This window comes from Mobula birostris, chromosome 9 (genome assembly GCF_030028105.1).
Source record: "Mobula birostris isolate sMobBir1 chromosome 9, sMobBir1.hap1, whole genome shotgun sequence".
Taxonomy (NCBI): Eukaryota; Metazoa; Chordata; class Chondrichthyes; order Myliobatiformes; family Myliobatidae; genus Mobula; species Mobula birostris.
In genome coordinates this window covers 79,028,204-79,052,566 of record NC_092378.1, presented here as the reverse complement: position 1 = coordinate 79,052,566, position 24,363 = coordinate 79,028,204, and the positions used below count along the sequence as shown (strand labels likewise).

The 24,363-nt window shown below is 42.1% G+C and overlaps 1 long non-coding RNA gene across 11 annotated transcripts in view; it reads left to right on the top strand.

Moving 5' to 3' along the window:
- Positions 1–24,363, top strand: part of LOC140202845 (uncharacterized) — a 151,911-nt gene that overhangs the window by 23,885 nt on the left and 103,663 nt on the right. Inside the window, exons 2-4 of one of the 11 annotated variants that reach the window (XR_011887207.1) lie at positions 2,120–2,343; positions 4,822–5,071; positions 19,503–19,590. The exons of 7 other annotated variants lie outside the window; for them this stretch is intronic. This is a non-coding gene — a long non-coding RNA (uncharacterized lncRNA). The remainder of the gene's footprint in view (positions 1–2,119; positions 2,344–4,821; positions 5,072–19,502; positions 19,591–24,363) is intronic. 3 more of the 11 variants (XR_011887205.1, XR_011887206.1, XR_011887208.1) reach the window with 3 other exon arrangements.

Sequence of the window (24,363 nt, the reverse complement as noted above, 5' to 3'; positions counted from 1 at the left end):
CCAGAACAGATCCTTGTGGGACACTACTAGTCACAACCCTCCAATCTGAATGTACTCCCTCCACCACGACCCTCTGCCTTCTGCAGGCAAGCCAATTCTGAATCCACCTGGCCAAACTTCCCTGGATCCCATGCCTTCTGACTTCTGAATAAGCCTACCGTGTGGAACCTTGTCAAACGCCTTACTAAAATCCATATAGATCACATCCACTGCACTACCCTCATCTATATGCCTGGTCACCTCCTCAAAGAACTCTATCAGGCTTGTTAGACACGATCTGCCCTTCACAAAGCCATGCTGACTGTCCCTGATCAGACCATGATTCTCTAAACGCCCAGAGATCCTACCTCAAGAATCTTTTCCAACAGTTTTCCCACCACAGACATAAGACTCACTGGTCTATAATTACCCGGACTATTCCTACTACCTTTTTTGAACAAGGGAACAACATTCGCCTCCCTCCAATCCTCCAGTACCATTCCCCTGGACAACGAGGACATAAAGATCCTAGCCAGAGGCTCAGCAATCTCTTTCCTCGCCTCGTGGAGCAGCCTGGGGAATATTCCGTCAGGCCCTGGGGACTTATCCGTCCTAATGTATTTTAATAACTCCCAACACCTCCTCTCCCTTAATATCAACATGTTCCAAAACATCAACCTCACTTTTATTGTCCTCACCATCATCAAGTTTCCTCTCATTGGTGAATACCGAAGAGAAGTATTCATTGAGGACCTCGCTCACTTTCACAGCCTCCAGTCACATCTTCCCACCTTGATCTCTAATCGGTCCTACCTTCACTCCTGTCATCCTTTTTTTCTTCACATAATTGAAGAATGCCTTGGGGTTTTCCTTTACCCTACTCACCAAGGCCTTCTCATGCTCCCTTCTTGCTCTTCTCAGCCCCTTCTTAAGCTCCTTTCTTGCTTCCCTATATTCCTCAATAGACCCATCTGATCCTTGCTTACTAAACCTCATGTATGCTGCTGCCTTCCACCTGACTAGATTTTCCACCTCACTTGTCACCCATGGTTCCTTCATCCTACCATTCTTTATCTTCCTCACCGGGACAAATTTATCCCTAACATCCTGGAGTATTATGAGTAGCTTTGGGCCCCTTACTTTAGAAAAGATGTGCTGGCAAGGTTCACAAGGTTGATTCTGGAAATGAAAGCATTAATGTATAAAGCATGTTTGATGTCTCTGGACCTGTACTCGCTGGAGTTTAGAAGAATGAAGGGAAATCTCATTGAAACGTATTGAATATTGAAAGGCCCAGAAAGAGTGTTTGAGGAGAGGCTTTTTTCTATGGTGGCTGAGTTTAGGACCAGAGGGCACAACCTCTGTTTTCAGCTGCCTTTCAGTTGGTGGGAAAACTTGAAAAATGAGGTCTCCCCTCCCCCCCCCCCTCTCCCTCATTCACACACACACACACACACACACACACACACACACACACACACACACACACACACACACACACACACACCACATTCTTCTTGTGTGACTAGGTTAAACCATCTCACTTTTATTGCCATGAAGGGAAATGTTGATAATTTGTCAGTACCCTGCAGTCATATATGGATCGTGAAGTATCTAAAGTGCCTGAGGAATTTTAAATGTGGGGCCCATTACTTATAGATAAAGTATGGTAAGAAAGTGCATTCTTGTGGTTTGCACTTGCCATTGATAGTTTATATATCTCTAAATGCCACGTGCATCTATTTGAATAAAGGGGCAAGGTGTATTTATATTTAGTTGTTGTTTTGTGCTTCCTTGCATTGTGGTTAAAATACGTTGTCAGGTTAAGGGTTGAATATATTAATGCAAACATTTCTCTGCATTCTTGGAGCCTTGCCAAATGCTCTGGTATCTGTTTCTGCACCAGATACTTTTATGTGCTTTTTGGACTATTGCTCTTTTCAAATGGCTCTTTTCCATTAAAGTGCTCTGCACCTAAACAAATTGAGCCTTGGAATTTTTTGATGATGTGTGGGAATATTGAAAGGCCAGGATGTGGAGAGAAGGTTTCTAGTATTGGATCAGAGGGCTAGTTTATGATGTTTTTTTATCACATGTACATTGAAACATACAGTGAGGTGTATTGTTTCTGTCAAATCAGAACGGCAAGGATTGTGTGGGCCAGCTTGCACGTGTCGCCATGCTTCCGGTAACGATATTGTGTGTCACGGGGTCACAGGGAAAACTTACAAACAGTGGTGAGAACTGAACCTGGTTTTTGGAGATGCAAAACAATTGTGCTAGCCACTATGCTACTGTGCTGCCCAAAGTTTACCTTCATGAAAATCGTAACCACAGAGTGGACACAAAGCGATGAAGCCAGAGGTAATTTTCTTATAATATTATTCCTTGCGAGGCAGCTAATGTAACACTTTCGAGCGACAGTGATCAGGGTACGGTTCTTGGCGCTGACTGTAAGGAGTTTGTACTTTTGGTGACCATATGGGTTTCCTCCAGGTGCTCTGGTTTCCTGCCACAATCTAAAGACCTACGTGTTAGGACTAGTGAGTGTGGGCATGCTATGTTGGTGCCAGAAGCATGGAGACACTTGGTGGCTGCCCCCAGCACAATCCTTATTGGTTTGTTTTGGCACACAACTACCTATCTCATTAAATGTTTTGATGGTTTGTTGTACATGTGACAAATAAAGCTAATCTTTATCTTTCACTAGTCCTCTCAATTTGAACTCAAATGAACTTGCTTTCCACAGGTAACTAGCTAGTGTCTGATCCAGTGGTTCCCCAGTCCCTTGGGGATAAACTTACAATAGAAAGGTTTGGACTCAATTAAGATTTTTCTATTATAGGACAACTCAGTGTTAACTGGACTGGAAAAAGCTTTGTGAAATTCTTAAGATACTAGAGGACTGTGTATGGAGCATTCTAACTTGATGTTCTTTTGTTAACCAATCAAGATGTAGTTGAGTGATCACAGCCATCTTGTTGTGGTCACATGTAGTAAAAATGTACACTGTGTACTTCATTCATGGAAAGTTGTTTGAAGTAGTTTTGTGTGGAGTGGTGAATATAAGAGAAGAGAAACCTCAGTGACTGCAACGTGCCAGTGTCAAGTGAGAAATATTCTGATGTTGTTCTTTAGATCAACTCCATGTGTTCTTCCTTAAAGATAAAGATTTAGCTTTTTTGTCACATGTACATTGGAACGTATGTTGTTTGCATGACATTAAATCAGTGACGATTGTGCTGGGCAGCCCACAAGTGTCACGATGCTTCTGGCACCAACATAGCATGCTCACAACTTACTGAGCCTCACCCGAGTGGCTTTGGAATGTGGGAGGAAACCAGAGTACCCGGAGGAGACCCATGCGGTCATGTGGAGGGAAGGTACAAATTCATTACATGCAGCAGAAAGAATTAAAACTCAATCAGTAATTGATGCACTGTAGTAGCATTCTGCTAACCGATGTGTAAGCACAATAAGTGGATAGAACCATTAGCTTCAATTCACTCTATAGTTGACTTTAATAACCCAACATGCAGGAGACTTGCAATGGGCGGTCTGATCTCTAATAAACAAGTTTACCACAGTAGTATAATCTTGATTATCAAGTTCTAGACCTGGAAGAGTGCAGGAAAGATTTACTCAAATGCTTCTAAACCTGAGGGTTTTTGAGTTCAGGTCTGATTGAAGAAGTTGGCAGTATCATCTTTGAGGTAAGAAGATCAAGAGAAAAATCAAGAAGGTCCAGCTTCTCCAGCCCTTGACCTTTCCCACCCACCTGGCTTCACCTAGCACCCCCCAGCTAGCCTCCTTCCCCTTTTCATTCTGGCAACTTCCCCCTTTCCTTCTCAGTCCTGAAGAAAGGTGTCAGCCTGAAACGCCAACTATCTATTCATTTCCATAGATGCTGCCGGACCTGGTTGCTTGGGTAATTTTTTTTTAATTTTCGCAATGCATGAGGGCATATCTTTACAAAAGATATTTCAGAGGATGGGGGGTGAGGGATAAAGGTTTGTTCACTGATCAGCTCTCAATGCCTGTTGGAATGATGGAAATAGAACATTGCAGCATTTTTGGCCAATGATATTGTGCCAACCTTTTAACCTACTCTAAGGTCAATCTAACCCTTCCCTCCTACATAACCCTTCATATTTCTGTCACCCATGTGCCTATCTAAGTGTTTCTTAAACGTCCCCAATGTATCTGCCTCTCCCACCAGCCCTGGCAGGGCATTCCATGCACCATCACTCTGTGATTGGAAAAGGTGGCATTATCATCTTTGGTGTCGAGAAGGTCAAGAAGTTTGATGGTACAAGATTTAAATAAGGACTTTTGCATTAGTAAGGATTGAGGGCACGGATCTAAAATGTTGGCAAAAGTATGTTACTATTTCTACAAACGTACTTTGGAGAGCATTCTAACTGGTTGCATCACTGTCTGGTATGGAGGGGCCAATCCACAAGATCAGAAATGGCTGCAGAAAGTTGCAAACTTGCTAGCTGCATCAAGGGCACTAACCTGCACAGAACCGAGGATGTTTTCAAAAGGTGATGCCTCAAAAATGTGCCACCCATCATTAGGCACCCCCATCACCCAGGACATGCCCTTTTCTCAATGCTACCATCAGGAAGGAAGTACAGGATCATCAAGACACACTTTTAAATGCCTTCTTCCCCTCTGAAATCAGGTTTCTGAATGGACAATGAACCCACAAACATTACCTCACTATTATTTTGCTCTCTTCTTTGCACTATTTATTTAATTAAATTAATTATAATATATAATTTTAATATTTTAGTATATTAGGTAAATAATTTATATATTTCTCATTGTAATTTATAGCATATTTTATCTATTGCACTGTACTGGTCGGATGTCTGATCAACCTTTGGACTTCAATCTTCGGTAGTGACCCGGATCACCAAGACAGAGCAGAAGGGTGCCACTGTAGTGTCATGTGATTAGCGCTATTACAGCTCACGGGGTTTCGAAGTTCAATTCCGGTGCCATTCTGTAAGGAGTCTCTGTACATCCTCCCAGTGAAGTGTGTGGGTTTTCTCCAGTTTCCTCCCACAGACCAAAGCCTTACCAGGTAGGTTAATCGTCATTGTAAATTGTCCTGTAATTAGGGTAGGATTCATCAGATTTGTCAGGGTCTGCTGGGGCAGCTCGAAGGGCCTATTCCACATTGTGTTGCTAAATAAATGCAGAATTAAATAAATACATACATATACAGAATGGAAACAGGCTCTTGAACCCACCAAGTCTATGCCAGCCATTATGCACCCATATGCATTAGTTACATCTCAATATTAAAACTTCTCATCCACTATTCAAAATGTGTCCCTGGTCATATCCTGTTGTTTTCTTTTGCTTTAGCATTGCACTCATTGTAGAATAGCTGACTTTCATCATTCAGTTGCTTCTAACATGGAGGCTGTTGCATTAGTGCCTTGCCACAAATATGGAAATCTACTGCAGACTTCTTCTTCTGAAGCTACTACCATCAGCAAGAAGGTACAGGAGCCTCAGGTTCAGGGGTAGTTAGGACCCATCAATCAACAGACTCCTGACCGAGAGTGGATAACTTCACTCACCTTAACTCTCAACTGATTCCACTACCTACAGACTCACTTTCTCAATATTATTTATTTTTTATTTACATAATTTGTCTGCTTTGCACATTGGTTGTTTGTCAATCTTTGTTATGTAAGACACACAAAACACTGGAGGAACTCAGCAGATCAGGCAGCATCTATGGAAAGAAGTACAGTCAATGTTTCGGCTCGAGACCCTTCGGCAGGGCATTTTTGTTATGTGTAGTCTTTCTTAAATTCTAATTATTTCCTGTTAATTCTATTTATTTACTGCCCACAAGAAAATGAATCTCAATGTTGTATATAGTAAAATGTACGTACTTCGATAATAAATTTACTTTGACTTTGACTTAACTTTGAAGTTGTTCCTTGAAACCTTTTTCTCCACGTTTTTGGTTCCAGGGTCAAACTTCACCTGAACAGGCCCTTGAGCCAACTACACTCATGGTACAATAATCTCATTTTATTCTCCCCAAGTTCCCGCAGCTTCAACCACTCACCTACACACTCAAAGCATCTTGCAGTGGCCATAGGAAAAAAACAACTGAGTTTTGGGAATGTGGGAGGAAACTGGAGCACACACAGGAAACTCTCCCAGTGATGGACTGGGAGATTAGGATTGAGCCTGGAATGCTGGAGTTGTGGCCTATCTCAGAAACTCTTAAACTTCTCTATCATGTTTGCCTTCACTGCCTGGTAACTAAAGGCACCTGCCACTGTGTGGAAAAAAAACTTGCCCTGCTTATCTCCTTTGAATGTGTCCCCTCTCACCTTAAATGCATGCCTTCTAGGATTAGACATTTTGTCCCAGTGGTCGGGGGGATGATACCATCTGTCTGTGCCACTCATAATCTTATAAACGTCGGTGCAGCTATATTAGGCTCATTTAAGAAATTCAGATAGGCACAAAAATGGATGTTATGTAGGAGGGATGTTATTAGATTGATTTTGGAGTAGGTTAAAAGGTCAGCACAAGATTGCCGGCTGAATGGCCATACCATGGTGTACTGTTTAATATTCCAGTGAGAAATTCTTAAGGTAATTTTTATGACTTTTGACCACTTTGTGTCTGATTCTTCCCTTCTCAGTGGTGTAGAAGTTTACTAACACTACCACATAATCATACAAGGAGCTGTTTAGTGCCTTGAACATTTCACCATTGACGTGAACATAACACAAGGACTGCATTTTGAGAAGTACCTGTCTCCCTTCACTGTTTACTTCAATTTATGAGTGTTATGGCTTCTTTGTAATGTTTTACTGTTGAGGTAACGGTTTCTCTATTGCAGCAATGTTTGGGTTATGGCTGGAGATAACAGGACTGTAGTATGCATGTTAGCCAATCGGGGATTGTTGATTTGTGTATCTGGAAGGATGTTGTTTTCGCGGTCTTTTGTCGAGGAGAGATAAGGAGGGAAGACACGTGTGGAGAGAGCTGGTAGACCACTGGACAGAGTGGATTGGGATCTGAGGGCCCGAAGGTCGGCGATGTTGGGAGGAGACCGATGGTGGAAGAATGACTACTGAGTGAGCTACAACGTGACTTTGACTTGACTTGGGCCCTTTTTAAAATTTTCATTACTAACTCTATATTCAGATTAAAAATCATCAAGTTCAGTCATTTAATTGCATATGGTGTACTGTCTGATATTTTGTGTTGTGGGTTTGTAACTGGGAGAACATTACACAGCATCCATACGGACATGATTACTCAGTTTGGCGGGGCCGAAGGCTGTTTCCCCTAGATGAACAGGAGCTGGGCAAGCTTGAGGGTTACATGAGATTAACACAATAATGTTAAAGTGCTGCAAGATCTTGTTGGGGCAGCAAGTTTGTTGACCATTCTACTTTGTTTGGGAGCACAACACTTTAAAGATTGGCTTCATTTATCGCACATACATCAAAACATGTAGCAAAATGCATTGCTCTGCATCAAATCAAGTCACTGAATGGGTGCCTGTAGATGCTGCATCCTGGAGCATGAATTAACCAGTTAGAAGAACTCATTGGTTTCAAAGGTACACTTAATGTCAGAGAAATGTATGCAATATACATGCTGAAATGCTTTTTCTTCACAACCATCCACGAAAACAGAGGAGTGCCCCAAAGCATGAATGACAGCTAAATGTTAGAACCCCAGAGTCCCCCCCCCCCCAGCTCCCCCTCCCGCGTGTAAGCGGCAGTGAGCAACAATCCCCCTTCCGCATCCCACTGGCAAAAAAAGCATCGGCACCCACCACCGAGCACTCAAGCATGAGCAAGGGAACAGCAAAGACACAGACTTGCAGTACCCCAAAGACTACATCGTTCACCCGACATACCACAGGCTGGCTCTCCCTCTCCCTCCCTCCCCCTAATAAGAGAGAAAGAGGTGTCTCTGTTTCACAGCGAGAGGGGAAACATTACAAACAACTCCTGGTTTACGGTGTTAGAAGTCTGTTGCGTCGCTTTTTCCGAGCTTTGTGCCCAAAGTACTCGGGTCTCTGGGTACACAGCCAAAGAGTTTCCGGCTCCCATGACACAACGGTCTGTCGGGACACTGACCTTTGATCCGCCCATCTCCAGAGCCCCAAGATCCAAGGCCTCCAAAGATGAGCCGAACTCTTGGGCCGCGCTCTTGGCATGTCGGATAATGACCAGTCGTGAAACTCCGAGAGCAAGTCCCATTTCTGCAAAGAACTGAAGTCAGCAAGTAACTCCAAGTCAGGGTCTTCAAAAGAACCCTGAAAGGGAAAAATAGAGATATTAAAGATGGGAGTAGAGCTGTTACTGAAGATGCAAGCAGAGGAGTCGCTGTTCAGTGCCCTCCTGGGCCAGGCTGCGTCTGTGGAGGCAAAGGGATGATTGATATGTGCTGGACATTAATTTTGATATGGACAGCAGCTGTGGGAAGGTTTTGGTAATGTTAACCATTGAAGTCATGTGCAGTTCATGAAAGAGCCTGTATCAGTCATTTGATTTTCCCCTTCTTCGTTTCTGAAAGTCATTACGCCTGATATGCTTATTTATAATTGCCTTTTAAATTGACCTTATTGTCTGCATGTGTTCTGCATTACCACGTGTCTTGAAGCAGACTTGGCACGGCCTCGATCTTAGTCACAGAGCACTACAGTTCAGAAACAGGTCATTCAACCCATCTAGTCTGTGCCGAACCATTAATCAACCTAGTTCTATCGACCTACAACCGGATCATACATCTCCTCTTCATGCACATATCCTAATTTTTATTAAATGTTGAAGTTGAACCATATCCGTCATTCCACACTCTCACTGTCCTCTGCGAAGAAGTTTCCTTTCATGTTCCCCATAAATATTTTACCTATCACCTTTAACCCATGACCTCTGTATCTAGTCTCACCTAACCTCAGCTGAAAAAGCCTCCTGACATTTACCCTATCTGTACCCCTCATAATTGTGGGAATCATTCCCCTTCTCTCCAGGGAATAAAGTGCTAACCTATTCAGCCTTTTCCTTTAACTCTTGTTCCTCAAGTCTTGGCAATATCCCTGCAAGAGTCTTGTGTACAAGCCTCTGGAATGAACTTGAGTCCAGAATCTTCTGACTCAGATGCAAGTATGACCAGCTAAAGGCTGCTATAAGTTAAATCACTTTTACAAGGTCTTCCATTGGAAATTCTTGTAATTTCATTTTCTGTAACAGTGGAGCCAGACTAATAGTAACTTGCAGAATAGCAGGAAACTTCACTCTTACTGGTTGAGTGAACTCGGCCTTTTCTCCTTGGAACGATGGAGGATGAGAGGTGACCTGATAGAGGTGTATAGGATGATGAGAGGCATTGATCGTGTGGATAGTCAGAGGCTTTTCCCCAGGGTTGAAATGGCTAGCACAAGAGGGCATAGTTTTAAGGTACTTGGAAGCAGGTACAGAGGAGATGTCGGGTAAGTTTTTTACGCAGAGAGTGGCGAGTGTGTGGAATGGGCTGGCGGCAGCGGCGGAGGCGGAAAAGATAGGGTCTTTTAAGAGACTCCTGGATGGCTACATGGAGCTTAGAAAAATAGAGGGCTATGGGTAAAGCCTAGGTATTTCTAAGGTAGGGACATGTTCGGCACAGCTTTGTGGGCCGAAGGGCCTGTATTGTGCTGTATGTTTTCTGTGTTTTTCCTTTAGAGTCAGGTTTGTCGCTGACATGTCATGAAATTTGTTATTTTGTGATAGCAGTACTGTGGTATGTATAAAATGTACTACATCTTACGATAAAAATATAAACATAATAAATAGGTACTGCAAAATCTGTCCCAATTACTAATTTATAGTGTTTGGTTTTCAGTGCAAAGTGTCTAGCTTTGACATTTGTGCTTTGAGACCAGCAACATCTAAAGAACATAGTCACAATTAAAGACATTGTCATTCAAGATCACTGGAGAATACAATGAAATTGTAGAATGTACATTATAAACACAAAAGATTCTGCATACGCTGGAAATCCAGAGCGCCACACACAAAACGCTGGAGGAACTCAGCAAGTCCTGAAGAAGGTTCTCATCCCAAAACCTCTTACTTTATTGCTCCCCATAAATGCTGCCTGATCTGCTGAGTTTCTCCAGCATTTTCTGTGTGTTGTCTTGGAGCAGGCATTTCCCTTTTAACCAAACCACTTCGGTCAGCTTTTGGCCTGGGTGTGCGTGCGTGCGTGTGTGTTTGCAATCCAGTGTAGCTCATTTTGAATACAATGGGGAGTGGCTAGATTTAGTTTCCCCACCCAACAAATTTTATTGCCTTTGGTGCAATAAAATATTTAAGAATCACATGGCAGATTTTGGTTGGGTGTTGTCACAAATTGTTTCTGTGGGAAATAATGTTCAGGAAAATTGCAGAATCAGATGTCCCCAAAGCTAATCTTAGTGGAGCTGTTCTAGAATGGGTGCTGGTGCTATGTAAGAGCAGCCAGTTAATTGCAGTTGCCTATTCTGCCATCCCGTAAAACCATAGCTGATTGACTGAAAGTCTCTTTCGCCCCTTCCCCTCCCCGCTGCTCTCCCTCCCCCCACCCCCTTCCTCCCCCTCTCTCCCACCCTCCATGTCCAGTGAATCTATTGTTTGTTGAATTCTGCCTTTGGGGGGAAGGCTGGCACAGGGTTCTGAGTTGGATGATCAGCCATGATCATACTGAATGGTGGTGCAGGCTGGAAGGGCCGAATGGCCTACTCCTGCACCTATTTTATATGTTTCTATGTATTTAATGACTCTGATTCGGATTTTGTAGATGAAAGAATTTCAAGAAATCGTGAGCCTTAGAGAAGTACATGATTTTCATCTGAAATGAGCACTTGTTTTTGGGCAACAGTGTTCTAGTGTGCAGTCTGTGGATGTAGCGATTAGCAAAATGGGTTTACATTGCCAGTAACCATCGATTGATGTTCAATTGCCAATGCTGTCAGGAGCTTGTGCATGGGTTCTCGTTGGGTTCTCCGGTTTCCTCGCACATTCCAAGTAAGTATGGTTAGGGTTAGAGTTGGGGGTATGTATGTTGGTGCTAGAAAAATGTCGACACTTGCAGGCTGCCCAGCACAATCCTCACGGATGTGATTTGACACAAACAACTGTATACTTCGACATACATGTGACAGGTGCTACAGTAGCATAGCAGTTCACACAACGCTGTTACAGCACGGGGCATTCCGGAGTTTGGAGTTCAATTCTAGCATTATTCTGTAAGGAGTCTCTGTATGCTCCTCCCCTTGGAAAACGTGGGTTTTCCCGGTTGCTCCAGTTTCTTCCCACAGTCAGATGTACAGGGTAAGTTATTGGTCATTGTCATTTATCTCGTGGTTAGGTTGGGGTTCATTGTGGTTGTGAGGTTGCTGAGGTGGCCAAAAGGGCCTATTTTATGCTGTATTGCTAAATAAGTAAATAAAGCTGATCTTTTAGATACTCCTGCCTGTTGATCCTGGATCCTTTACATTTCAGTAAGGTCACATCTCATGTTTTAAACTCCAGCCTGCTCAACCTTGCTTCATATGGCAACCCCTTCATTTTGATAACCAACCTTCTTTAGATTGTCAGAAGTGGAAGTACAGTGCCTATATAAGATATTCACCTCCCCTTGTAAGTTTTTATGTTTTATTATTTTATAACATTGACTAACAGTGATTTAATTTGGATTTTTTGACAGAGAAAGAATCTTTTGTGTCAAAGTGAAAACAGATCTCTCCAAAGTGCTCTAAATTAATTACAATTATTAAACACAAAATAATTTATTGCATAATTATTCACCTTTTTCAGTCAGTATTTAGTAGATGCACTTCTGGCAGCAATTACAGCCTTGGGTCTGTGTGGATAGGTGTCTCAGCTTTGCACATCTGGACACTGTGGTTTTCCCCCATTCTTCTTCACAAAACTGCTCAAACTCTGTCAGATCAAGTCCAGGCACAAATTCTCAATTGGATTGAGGTCTGGATTCTCACTTAACCACTCCAGGACATTAACTTTGTTGTATTTAAGCCAGTCCTGTGTAGCTTGGCTTTATGCTTGGTGTCATTATCTTGCTGGAAAACAAATCTTCTCCCAAGTCGCAGTACTCTTGAAGACCACAACAGGTTTTCCTCCAGGATTTACGTGCATCTTGCTGCATTCATTTTACCCTCTACCTTCACAAGCCTTCCAGTGAAGCACCCCCACAGCATGATGCAGCCACTACTGTGTTTCATGGTAGGGATGGTGTGTTTTTGATGATGTGCAGTGTTTAGTCTGATAACTAAAAAGCTCAGTTTTGATTTCATCAGACCACAGAACCTTCTTCCAAACTTCAGAGTCTCCCACATGCCTTCTGGCAAACTCTAGCTGAGATTTCATGTGAGTTTTTTTTCCCCAACAGCATCTTTCTCTTTGCCACTCTCCCATAAAGCTGTGACTGGGGAATCACCTGGGCAACAGTTGTTGTATGCGCGGTCTCTTCCATCTCAGCCACTGAAGCTTGTAACTCCTTCAGAGTTGTCATAGGTCTCTTAGTGGCCTCCTTCACCAGTCTCCTTCTTGCACTGTCACTCAGTTTTGGAGGGCAGCCTGCTCTAGACAGATTTACAGCTGTGCCATATTCTTTCCATTTCTTTGTTGATTGAAGCATCTGTACTCCAAGAGATATTGAGTGACTTGGAAATTTTCTTATATCCATCTCCTGACCTGTGCTTTTCAATAACCTTTTTGCAGAGTTGCTTGGAATGTTCTTTTGTCTTCATGGTGTAGTTTTACCAGGATACTGACTCATCAGCAGTAGGACCTTCCAGATACAGGTGTATTTTTACTATAATGAATTGACTACACACAGGTGATGTCTATTTAACTAATTATATGACTTCTAATGTCATTTGGCTGCACCAGTGATGATTTGGTGTGTCATTTAAAGGGGGGGGGAGTGAATACTTAGATTCTGTTTTATATTTGTAATTAACTTAGATCACTTTGTGGTGATCTGTTTTCATTTTGACACAAAAGAGTCTTTTCCTGTTGATCACTGTCAAAAAAGCCAAAATAAATCCACTGTGATTCAATGTTGTAAAACAATAAAACATGAAAACAACTGGGGGGGGGAGGTGGTGGTGAATACTTTTTATAGGCATTGTATATCACAGAGATCAAAACAGCTGCACCCATGTAAAATTGCAAGAAAGTTTCAAACTCGACCTCTCGCAATATTCATTGCTTTGTGGCACAGTAAAGCCCCACATCTGGCCCCATGAATCCGTGTTGCTTAATTTAGAGATACAGCACGGTAAGAAACCCATCTGTCTAACGAACCTGCACCTCCCAATTAAACTACTAACCTGTATGTCGTAGGAATGTGCGGGGGAAACCGGAGCACCTGGAGGAAACCCATGTATAAACTCCTTATGTGTAAGGCAGAAATGGAACACAGGTTGCTGATGCTATGATAGCATTCTGCTAACCACTAGCTACCTTAATTATTTATTGTATCTGCATGTAGTCTCATTCCATGACAATAATTCGTTTTTTTTTCATTCTCCAATCTACAACGGATAATTTCCCAAATTCTACTCCAGCAGCACCTTGCCTTAACCTATCCACGTGGCTTTTGGTAAACACACTCTTGGTGAACACAGGTCATTTATTTATGCAGCGTATGCATGCTGGCAAGCTGGAGAGATTTTGTGCATTTCGTTCCTGTCATGTTAGGAGACTAATTCAGGTCATTAGAAAAGGTGTGGCAATCAGCATATGCACATGCCAGCATGCAGGACTCAACAGTTTGTAAGCAGTAAACATTTGTCACATATACATTGAAGCATAGAGTGACATGCACCATTGTGTCAACAACCAACATAGTCCAGGGATTGTGCTGGGGGCAGTCCAGTCCGTAAGTGTTGTGACATTTGCAGTGTCAATATAATGTGCCCACAACTCACCCGTACATGTTGGGAACGTGGGGTGGTGGTTAACATAAAGCTAATACAGCGCAGTGACGGGGTTGAGTTCCTCTGCTGTCTGTAAGGAGTTTGCACGTTCTCTCCATGTTCACATGGGCTTCATCCGGGCGCTCCGGTTTCCTCCCACATTGCCAAGGCGTATTGGTTAGTAGGTTAATTGGTCACATGGGTGGAAATTGGCACAGGCTCATTGGGTCTGTTACTATGCTGTACTCTAAATGAAATAAACTTAGTTCGAACTTATCCAGATTCCCTAAGTGTTTTGTAGTGCAGAACATCCTTTGGTGTGTGTGGGTTTGCTTTACCTTCCATTTGTGTTGCTGATGTAGTTCTTCAAATGGAAACCTTGCACAGGCAATCTCTATGCACGCAGATGTGTGGTACAGTCAGGAAATTGGCTCATCTCCCTATCTACCTGGTTGTGGCCCTTGAACTTTGCTGACTTGTACTGCATTTCATCTATAACTGTAATGCTATAATCCCATCTCCCTTTCTTTCCAATCCTGATGAAGGGTGCTGGCCTGAAATGTTGAATGTTTATTCCTCTCCGTAGATGCTGCCTGACCTGCTGAGTTCCTCCAGCATTTTGTGCGTGTGTGTCGCTCTAGATTCTCATTCTGTTTTCCTTTTGACTAGCTCAATGTAATTGCATATTGAACAATGTCAAGCAACCAGAGTTTTGCTATATCTTAGTATCCGTGGCTAAATAATATTCTAGCCGTTAAGAATAGTACTTCACCTGTGTAAGAGTGAGGAATCAATGCCCATCCCCTCCACTCTACTCTCCCTATGATATTGAGGTAGATAATTGTCATGACCTACTGTGTGGCAGAACAGGCTTTACACTTGTTATGTTTCATAATGAGACAAGAAAATGACAGTCAATGCACATGGTGCCACTCTGTTCTGTCCCACTGTTCAATATTAGAACAGAGATGAGGAGGAATTTCTTTAGCCAGAGGGTGGTGAATTGGTTCTTGGTTTGTCAGCGTGTCAAAGGTTACGGGTAGACGGTAGGAGAACGGGATAATAAATCAGCCTGGATGGAATGGTGGAGCAGACTTGATGGGCCAAAGGCCTAATTCTGCTCCTATGTCTTATCGTCTTGTGAAACCCATTGCTGTTTGACTATACTTTGACATATAACCCAGAATAGAAAATCAAAGATAAATTTCCTTACATAAAACTACAAAAGGGCTTTTGCAATAATAAAACATTTAAGTTTCAATTTTAGAAAAAAATTATAAAGTAAAAAATTAAAGCACCCAATACTTCAGTCATGATGGAATGGTGGAGTGGACTCAATGGGCTAAATGACCTAATTCTACTCATGTCTTATGGTGAATATGACTGATCTCCCTCAGTCCTCGTCTCCCCTTCTGTGCCATTTCCTCGTAGTCGTCAGTTTCCACTATCTTTCGAAAATGTATCTACCTCCTCCCAGTCTCCAGAGTGCAGCATTCCAGAGATTCACAGCCTCCTACTAGAAAACAGCCATGCTGTATAATCTGGTTTGCTGTAATCTCAGTCTGTGTTCTGTTCAGAGGAGTTTGAGTTAATTTCAAACCTGGTGGGTATGTCAGGAGGGTTGCATAATCACCTGCTGCTGCTGCTGATAACTCATGAGCAGCAAGCACTCAGCGTCCAGCTCACACAGAAGCAATTTGCTTTGAGAAGAAAATCTTTTTTCACAGGGTAGCACAATAGCACAGGGCTTAGCATAATACTAGTAAATTTATCACTCAGGGTTCGATTCCCGCCTCTGTCTCTAAGCAGTTTGTCTGTTCTCCCTGTGACCGCGTGGGTTTTCTCTGGGTGCTTCAGTTTCCAAGGATGTCTGGGTTTGGATTAGTGAGTTATGGGCATGCTGTGTTAGTGCTGGAAGCACGACAATGCATGCAGGCTCTCCCAGCATAATCCTCGCTGATTTGACGCAAACTTTTTTATTTCACTGTAGGCTTCGATGTACACCTGACAAATAAAGCTAATCTTTAATCTTTTTGTCTATCTCACTCTAGCTGAAGAACGGTAATAGCACACAACCTTGCAAAGATGGTGCACTTATTATCTTGATTTGATTTTGTAACTGCTCTGATAGGGTTGTGTTTGTTGTTATTGTTCTGACTCATGTGGAACTCTGACCGTCCTACAACTGTGATTCTCCAAGCAACAGTAAAAACACCATGGTTTGTTAATTAGTGATGGGATTACTGAATGTTATGCTGAGCAGTTCTCTGTTGGCTGTAAGCATTGTGCTGATTTTATTTTATTTAGAGATACAGCACAGTTACAGGCCCTTCTGGGCCAACCGACACTGCCCAGTTACATCCATGTGGCCAGACAGCCTACTAGCCCAGACGTCTGTACGGTGGGAGGAAACCAGTGAAGTCACAGGGGGAACGTACAGATTTCTTCCAGGCAGTGGCGGCAATTGAACAGGGGTTGGTGTTACACTCACTGCTACACAACCATGCCACTCTGCAGCACTGTTTCATTGGAATGGACAAAAAAAAAGCATGAAGTGTTAATTCGAAACCGCTAAAATTTGTACACGAAATTTGTCTTGTTGCGGCCACTATCCAAGGCGCTAGTTGTTTTGGCACAGGCAAGGCTTTGACCCTGGGGCATCACTGTCTTGCAGAAGACTGCGAGGAAACAATATGATTTGGCGATATGAAACGATATGAGTCAGCTGCACCTTTCCTCATTCCCTGTCACACCCACTGTTGAACTGGAACGCACGCGAGGTCATCAGTCGGTCATTAACCTGCAGCTACTCGATGAGTAAAAAAAACGTTGCTTGAGAGTTTCTTTGGAAGAGGTGGTAGGGGTCATAAAAGGCCTAATGATGATGATAATGCAGAGACAGCTGAGGCCGAGACTGCAAAAAAAAGAAAGCTTTCTTCAACAGAAAATACGACGAGTCGTACATAAAATATGGCTTTATTGTGACCGGTGACTCGCACACTCCAAGCCCCCTGTGTGTGATATGTGGAGACGAGCTGTCTAATGAGGCAATGAAGCCCTCAAAACTGCTTCGGTAGCTTGAGTCGAAGCACCTGCACTTAATGACAAACCTGTTGTTTTTTGAGAGGAAGAAACGTGAGCAAGCGGAACAGAAGCAAGTGCTGAGAGCCACCACCTTCACAAATGCTGCTGCTCTGAGAGTGTCGTACTTAGTGGCTAGCTGTATTGCTAAGGCTAAGAAGCCTTTCACTGTTGGTGAAGCATTGATTGTGCCTGCTGCTAAGGACATGTGCCGTGAACTGTTGGGAGAAGCTGCCAAGCTGAAACAAGATGACACAGGTTTCTCTTTCAGCTACCACAGTTTCAAGGAGATTCGATGACATAGCGGAGGACATCGAAGCACAGATGTTGGAATGGCTTAACGAGTCTGGTTTCACTACCCAAGTCAAAGAGATTACTCCTGAATGCCAGTCTACACACTGTGTCACACACAGGGAAATGCTGGCTAGCTGAAAAATGTCACCTGATCTTAACAGCGTATTGAGTGACGTTGTTGAAGTTATCAATCACATCAAAGCAAAAGATCTGAACTCATGTCTGTTTGAGCAGCTTTGCGAGGAAATGGATGCAGAGCACAAACGCCTTCTCTTACACACTGAAGTCAGATGGCTATCAAGGGGGAGAGCCCTGGCCAGGGTTTTTGAGATAAGAGAGCAGCCACAGAGATTTCTTTCAGGAAAAAAGTCACCACTGGCAGCACACTTCAGCGACAAAGAGTGGAGAGCAAAACTCGCTTATCTGTGTGACATCTTCAACCTGCTCAATGAACTCAATTTGTCACTTCAGGGGAGAATGACAACTGTCTTCAAGTTGGCAGATAAAGTGTCTGCTTTCACAGCCAAACTGGAACTGTGGGGACGGCGTGTGGACAGGGGCATATTTGACATGTTCCCAACACTAGCTGGGATTTTGGGAGAGACTGAGGCTGCACCGTCCTTCTCACAGCTGGTGCGCAATCACCTAACTTCGCTGTCAACAGAATTCGAGCGTTACTTCCCAGCTGCAAATGACCCAAGACGTGCAAAGGAATGGGTCTGTGACACATTTGTAAATGTCCCCGGTGAATCATCCATGTCAGCGCAGGAAGAAGATCAACTCCTCGAGCTTGCAAATGACGGTGGGCTGAAAAGTATGTTTGACATAACATCTCTGCTGGCATTCTGGATTAAAGCTAAGGCTGAATATCCTCAGATAGCCAAGAAAGCACTGAAAACGTTGCTTCCATTTCCAACATCATATCGCTGTGAAGCGGAGTTTTCTGCAATGAATGCAACAAAAACTAAATTGCGGAATAGACTGGACATAAGGAACCCCCTTATAATTGACATCACTATATTCATGCGAGGAAAATATGCGCTGTGTTTAATATTAAATTCATTCGATAAACAGTGACATCAGCCACTGGTACCATTTTTACAGGTGGAGTATAAGGCAGAGCCATGATACAATTGTAAAAAGTGGTGGTAGAACCATATTTATCTGGTATGGTATGGAAGTGTGCTGTTGATAGTTCAAACCAGTTCAGATGACCACACGTGTAAAATTCCCAAATTTCCGCAAGGATCTTATTTTTGTTATTCGGACTGTGCTCTTGACTCCTGAGTGTCCACAAATATAGGTTGGTGAGCCTGGAAATCGGAGTAACTACCGCCTACGGACTCAGCATTAGCCAAGGTGGAGCTGTATACGGTGTGACTGTTGGAATGCAAGTCAGAAACATTGCAACACACACAAAATGCTGGTGGAACTCAACAAATTAGGCAGCATCTATGGAGGGGAATAATCAGTCAACATTTCTGGCTGAGACCCTCCATCAGGACTGGAAAGGAAGGGGGAGAAGCCAGCACGGAAAGGTGAGGTGGGGGAGAGAGGAAGGAGTAGGAGCTGACAGGTGATAGGTAAAACCAGGTGAGGGAGAAGATACATTGCTTTTTAAATTACTCAGAAACATGGCTTTGGTTGCCTGGCACTTCATTGTGAGCCTTCAGTGTTACATAGTTGATGCCTAGGGAGAGGAACAAACAAACAGTGTCCTCGCTGGCAACAAATGACTGGAAAAATCTCCACACCATTTATTTTGTCATTGATACTTGAGTTTCATTACTGTATACGATAACCAGATTTATTAATCTAGTTGTCCCAATAACTAATTAGTGAGACAGAGTCAGCCTGTCAGTGCCTGTTGTTTTATCTCAGCTAGCCTTGAACAAAGCTCTAATTGAACCACGTACTCAGAAAGACTATAATTTCAGGTTACAGAGTGAGATTCTGACTGTAAGATTCATCGTCCTACAGCACAGAAACAAAGTAGAGTTTATTGTTAGGTACACAAGTACATGTATGCACAGGTGTAATGGAAAACATGCAGCAACATCACAGACACACAGCATCATACCAGAAAAGCACAAATTATACACTATTTTTAGAGAAAAGTTCAATTTATTATCAAACTACGTGATTGTCACTATGTATTACTTTGAGATTCATTTTCTTGCAGGCATTCACGATAGAATCAATGAAAATCTACTCTCAAAACCTGACAACGATCAAAGCAAAAAGGAAGACAAACAGCAAATACAAAAAAAGTAAATAAGTAATATTGAGAACGTGAATGAGAGTGAGTCCATAGGTTGTGGAATCAGTTCAGAGTTGAGGAAAGTGAAGTTATCTATGATTGTTCAGGAACCTGAGGATTGAAGGATAATAACTATTCCTGAACCTGCTGGTGTGGGACCTGAGGCTCCTGTACCTCCTACCCAATGGCAGTAGTGAGGAGAGAGCATGGCCTGGATGGTGGGGAGAAAGATCACAAATTAGAGAAAAAAGAGACATTGTCCACTCTAGTGTAAAGTTGTCCTTATGTTGCTATGCTGCGTTATAAGGGTTGTGCCAGATGGCTCAGAAACAAAGGTTGAAAGGAAGTAGCTGTTCTTGAACCTAGTGCTGTGGGACTTCAGACTTCTGTACCTCCTACCCAATTATAGCTGCAAGAAGATGGCATGGCCCAGATGTTGGAGGTCTTCAATGATGGATTTTGCTTTTAGCAGTGCCAGTGTTGAGAACGATGTGCCTGTGATGTATTGGGCAGGGTCCACTGCTCTCTGAAGTCCTTCAGCACACCATGTCCATGCTAAGTACACAAACAGTGTTGTACTTTGTAATGATCTGAAGCTCAAACAGGTGGACATTGAAGCTCTGAATACGTTGAAGTGATGGTGAGAAACTAATTCCAGGGTTTTGGAGATCTCATACGCAAGAAAATAGGAGCAGACAATTAAATCTCTGACCTTGACTTTGCTCTGCTTTTCAATATTGATCATGAATGAACTGCTTCAAGCCTCATTTGTTGCAGTGTGCCATAGCCCTCAATTCAACGATCCTTCAAAAATTTATCTTCTACCTTAAAACCTCTAGAAGCATCCATCATCAAAGACCCCCACCTCCCCAGGCCATAATCTCTTCTTGCTGCTGCCACTGGGCAGGAGCTACAGGAGCCCTAGGTCCCACACCACCAGGTTCAGGAACAGTTATTACCCTACAACCATCAGGCTCCTGAAACAGTGTGGATAACTTCATTGATGAAGGAGCATATAATTTCAAATTGTTTATGTATAGATGGTATGTTACAGTAAAATTTGTTAGGTTGTCTCTGATTTGATACCTGATTTTTGTCCGATTCAGTAAATTAACAAGTGGGTTTAAAGCTAGACAGAATCATGGTGGACTGAAAAATGCCTCAGTTTACTTTGATAATGGTGGTTCTGTTTAGGTTGTTAATAGGTAGGGTGATTATAGTATGCCAAAGCTGTAGGAATTTCCAAGTATTGGGTGTAGTTTATATGTATTAAACACTTCTATTAACCATTAGTGAGAGACAGAATCAGATGCCTTTTGTTAGTCAAAATAACAACATGAAAGATTACTGCTTTTCCTCCAGGCATGATTTAGAATGGCAGAATCTATTATCAAATGTTCTTTACATCCTTTCATTCCCTTATGGCATCCTTTCTGCTCTTCTGTATTTTTTTTTGCTCTTCTGTAGGTATATTGTGGTATCTCAGTAAGTGGTGATTAGTTGTGAGACACATGATGTACAATTTTATATATAGTTTATAAACAAGTAATAGGACGCTATTTTGACGATTTCCCCTTTGGGTAAGAGATATGTTTTACATTGTCAAAAATTCAGGCACGTTTTCAGGATTTTAAGGAAATTGTTGACATGTATTAATAAGCACGGATGAAAGCAAATAAATGTCATATATCAGTAATTATGAATATTATCACTGCCAGTACTTTTTCAGTTGTGGGTATTTTTTTAAACTACTTTCATCAAATCCATTGTAACTTCGGGTGTTTGCATGTCTTCATTTGTGTGAGTGTGTCCTTTTCCCTCCCTAACCCAGTTTGCTCCTTGATTGTGCATCTGTTTGACCAGATATTAGACTGAAAGTTCATTATCTCTGTGTTTGTTCGTTATCCTGTGTTATGGTTGGTGACATTTTGGCTTATTGAATTTAGTTTCAATGACCTGTATAAACCTTCTTTCATTGTTTCTGAACTGATCATTCTGTTTTCTTTGCCTGATGCATTTCATGTATCCATTTAGTCTGTGCACCAAGCTTCAGTTATGGTGTATTTATTAACCCTACAGTGCTTTTATTATTATTATTATTATTATTATTAATATTTAAAAAATTTTATCTCAGCTCAGGCTAGTAAAACCTGAGGTACAGGCATTTATGCGTTTGTATTTTAAAGCTAGATTTTGGAGAATGATGTAATTGTGGCTGTGTAAGGAATCAGACTAAGTTAAACTGCAGGATCCTGTAATGTGGATCAATTCTGCTTTCTCTTGGTATTTCTGCATTTATCATCTTGAATTTGTTGGTGTTTTATTATGTATTTTTGATTATTTTTGTGTTAACCAACTGGTTCTGTATTACAATAAGGAACCCCCTCTGTTTCTGGGAAGAGGGCTCCTATCAGAACCAGGCAATCAAAACTTCCTTGTTGACGTCTAGTCTGCTCAGATCATGGGGATGTCTTCCGTAGAGGGTCATGCTCTTCCATCGGTTAACTTTTTCTTCTGTAGTGATAATTTCTTCATTTTTTGGGATTGTGCTTTCATTAAGTTCAGTGGTGTGTATTTCCTCTCAGAATTGCTTGTGTTCCTCTGGAGTGCTGGATCCTGTTTTTTTTGAAAGTATATCCTTAGAAGCTTTTCCTAAACAAATATTTAGAACATAGACTGGGAGAGTGGTAGGTGGCTTTTCTCAGGATTGATTCAGAGAAAGGAACCTATCTGATGTGGTGTCGAACATGGCATAGTTGATGTTAGCTAGTGTACTGATTTCACAGCACCAGCTCTAAGATCAGAGCTTGATTATTGCTGGATCACACTCCTAAACCAGTGTGGATGAGTTCACTCACCTCAACACTGACCTGATTCCACAACTTCAGACTCACTTTCAAGGTCTCTACAACTCGTGTTGTTAGAATTATTTACTTTTTCATTAAATTATTATTATACACAGTTTATCTTTTGCACATTGGTTGTTTGTCAGTCTTTTTGTGTAGTTCTTCATTGATTCTATTGTATTTCTTTGTTCTACTGTGGATGTCTACAAGAACATGAATCTCAAGGTTGTTCATGAACCTCAGGGTTGTACAAGAAAATGAATCCTCAGAGTAGAATATGCTGACATATATGTACCTTGAAGTTTTATAGGAGTTTTACATTCTCCCTGTGACTGCGAGTTTCTCTCTGTTCCCACAATACAGTGAGTGAACTCTGTGGAAGCATGGTCACACTGATGTGCTGGGAGCACCAGCACAATCCTTGCTGATTTGACTTGACACAAACAGCGACATATTTCACTCTATGTTTTGATGCACATGTGACAAAGTTAATCTTAAACAAAAATCTTCCTGCCTGTGGCTGCCAGTAATCTCTCCAAGATGACTACATTTAAAACAGAATGGTGTACTAGAAGGAAGAGGAGACACTGGCTTAAAAAGAGAGACTAGAAATAAATTCTTGGAATTAGTATGTGCAATTTATAAATAATCTGCTATAAAGTGGTATTTGCAAAAGGCACCAATGAGAAAGAAATGAATAATATTAAGGCTTAATGGTATATTTGAGAGGGTGTAAACAGTTGAGTGGTGTGACAACAAGGACTCATTAGCACACAATGCCTGGGTTCTGAGTGAGCTGGCAATGGGAGACATTGTAATCTGTGTAATCTTTCCCTGCCAGTGACAACAATCCCACAGCAAAGTAAACAATCATTTTGAAAGAAAATGGAAGGCATTGATGGTTTATTTACTATGGTACTTGTGCTGTTGAATTCCTGCCACAGTTTATTAAAATATTAATTACTTCTCCAAATCTGTTCGATGACAGTTTACACACAGCTGAAAGTGGGATCAAGGGGACAGGGGCGTCTCTTCTCGGTGCTTGTTTTAATAAATCTTGGATGTTCTTTGTTGGAGTGTAGCAGACAGAGCGATGGCCGTAGAGCATCATGAAGCTTTTATATTGCATTGGTCAGACAGCATGGAGTATTGTGTGCAGTGTTGGGCCTCTTATCTAAGAAAGGATGTGTTGGCTTTGGAGAGGGTCCAGAGGAGGTCTGTGGGAATGATCTCAGGAATATAAGGGTTAACATATATCGGGGTGGGGGGGTTGATGGTTCTGAGCAAGTACTCATTAGGGGTTTAGAAGAATTAAGGGGGATTTCATTGAAACCTACTAAATATTGAAAGCCCTAGACAGAATGGGGGTGGAGAGGGTGTTTCCCAGAGTGGGGGAGTCCAGGGCTAGAAGGCACAGCCTCAGAATAGATGGTTGTCCCTTTAGAATAGAGGTGAGGAGGAATTTTTTTAGCCAGAGGGTACTGAATCTGTGGAATTTGTTGTCACGGATTGCTGTGGAGGCTAAATTATTGTGCATATTTAAAGCAGGGAATGATCAGTTCTTCATTAGTACAGGTGTCAAAGGTTGCAGAGAGAAGATTCAAAGCTTCAATGTGCATTTACTATCAAAGTACATTTGCAGTATACAACCCTGAGATTTGTCTTCCCACAGACAGCAATGAAACAAAATCTTGGAGCCCATTCAAAGAAAAACATCAAGCCCCCAAGTTGCAAAATAAATTGCGCAAACAACAACAGAAAAAGTGAAAAACATAGTCCAGGCAGGTGTAGTTCAGTCTAGTTCCATATCGTTCATTGATTGCAAGTTGCAGGGCATGTCCGCCTAATCAAAATCGCACAAAACAGCAACAAAAAAGGAGCGAGCAGAAACACATAACATGAAGACAGGAAAATGGGCTGAAATAAGTCAGCCATGA